The 2030-nt window shown below is 35.1% G+C and overlaps 1 non-coding gene across 1 annotated transcript in view; it reads left to right on the top strand.

Annotated features, from left to right (window-relative positions):
* LOC122251474 (uncharacterized) overlaps positions 1-2030 on the top strand; it is a 97622-nt gene that overhangs the window by 7486 nt on the left and 88106 nt on the right. Inside the window, exon 2 of the transcript XR_015190634.1 lies at positions 1195-1392. This is a non-coding gene — a transcript (uncharacterized LOC122251474). The remainder of the gene's footprint in view (positions 1-1194; positions 1393-2030) is intronic.

Here is a 2030-nt window from a genome sequence, read left to right as displayed (position 1 = left end):
TTTAATTCATTACATATGTATGTAAGATGTAGATCTATATACATATATATATATAAATTATATATATATATATATTTATAATATATATATTATATAATTATATTATATATATAAGATATAAATATATATAGATATATATATATATATACACATACATACACACACACAAAGCGTATATACACTTACCAGTATATCCACACAACACTCTCACGAGCATATTTAAAGTGAAAGAAACAACGCCTCATAAGCTAACAATGAAAAAAATATGACGCGTACAAACACACACAACACATGTGCGTACAATTAAAATCCACGTACACCGCGGACGTAAACACGTATGAAATATTAAAGATAGACAGCACTCGTAATGCAAAAGAATCACTAGAACTTACACCTCGCCGTTGCAATTATAGCCCTGGAAGGTAGCCAACCCAAGCACGCGCGTCTGCTCTCACAGACACACGTCGCGTGGCAAACACAGAGTAGATTTACAAACATAGTCACGGTGCTCTCTCTCTATCTATCTACTAATCTGTTCGTCTCTTTCTTCCTCTCTTTTTTTTTTCTCTCTGTCTGACCTCTCTCTCCTTTTCTTCACTTTCTCTTTCTTTCTCTCGCGTTTCTCTCACTTTCTCTCTCTCTCTCTCTCTTTCTCTTCTTTCACTTTCTCTCTCTCTCATCTTTCTCTCCTTCTTTCTTTCACTCTCTCTCTCTCTCTCCTCTCCCATCCTCTCCCACTCCTCTCTCTCTCACTCTCTTCTCTCCTCTCTCTTTTTCTCTTTCTCTCTCTCTCTCTCTCTCACTCCCCTCTCTTCTTCTCTCTCTCTCTCTCTCTCTCTCTTCCTGCTCTCTCTCTCACTCTCACTCGTCTCTCTTCTCTCAGTCTAACCTCTTCTCCACTCACAAATCTCTATCTTCACACCCTCTTTATCCCAAATCACACACTAACTACAAGACACAAAACACACAAACAAAACACAAAATTCAAAACACACACAAACAAAGTCCCACCAAAACCCACACACACCCAAACAACCTACAAAACAACCCAACACCCCCCCCGACCCACCCATCCACTCAAACCACTAACCAACATTCTAAATCTATCTACCCCACCGCCCCCCTACGAACCCCCACCCCACACCCACCAAAAAAAAAAAAAAAAAAAAAAAAAAAAAAAAAAAAAAAAAAAAAATGCGAACACCTGCCCAGCAAAAGTTCAGCATATAGCAAGGGCGGGGGGCTATAGGCCTACCATCGACTGGCACGAAATTACGATCAAGCGGAAGAACGTGGCAGATCGGCAGGTTCTGGCGTGCATCGTCTTGTCGGGGATTCTGATCATAGTCGTCGGAATAGTCATCACCGTCTTGGGGTTCTTCGTCATCAAGAGTGAGTACTGATGGACTGTCTTTTTTTGTAGGGGTTTGAGGTGGGGGGTTTCCAGTTTTTTTGTTTTTTTTTCGTTTTATGTTTTTTTTTTTTTTTGTTTTTGTTTTTTTGTCTCGTTAAAAGAAAATCTCGTTTTTTTCGTTTTGTGTTGTTTTTTCTTTATAGTTTTTTCTTTTCTTTTTTCTCGTTAAAAGTAAATCTCGTTTTTTTTCGTTTTATGGTGTTTTTCCTTGTTTTTCAGTTTTTTTCTCTCTTGTTAAAAGAAAATATCTATTTTTTTCTCTTGTTAAAAGAAAATATCGTTTTTTTTTTTTTTTTTTTTTTTATCGTTTTATGTTGTTTTCTTTGTATTTTTTTTCATTTTTTTGTGGTTTTTTCGTCTTGTTTAAAAGAAAATCTTTTTTTATAGTTATTCGTTTTTTTAAATTATTGAATGTTTAGATCCCGTTTTTTTTTTCTCGTTTGTTAATGTTATTTCTCTTTTTTTTATCACGTTTTTAGGGTGTGTTTTTTGTATATTATTGTGGTTACCTCGCTATATTTACAATCGTATTGTTATTGCGCTTATTATTCTATTAGACTTAAATATTTATTTGTTTTTCGTTTTTTATTATTTCTCAAATGCCACTATTGTCATT

The sequence above is a fragment of the Penaeus japonicus genome, unplaced genomic scaffold (genome assembly GCF_977035675.1).
Source record: "Penaeus japonicus unplaced genomic scaffold, GWHDUDI00000001_assembly GWHDUDI00000037, whole genome shotgun sequence".
Classification (NCBI taxonomy): domain Eukaryota; kingdom Metazoa; phylum Arthropoda; class Malacostraca; order Decapoda; family Penaeidae; genus Penaeus; species Penaeus japonicus.
Note: the sequence above shows the minus strand (reverse complement) of the source record. Positions and strands in the feature narration are given on the sequence as shown.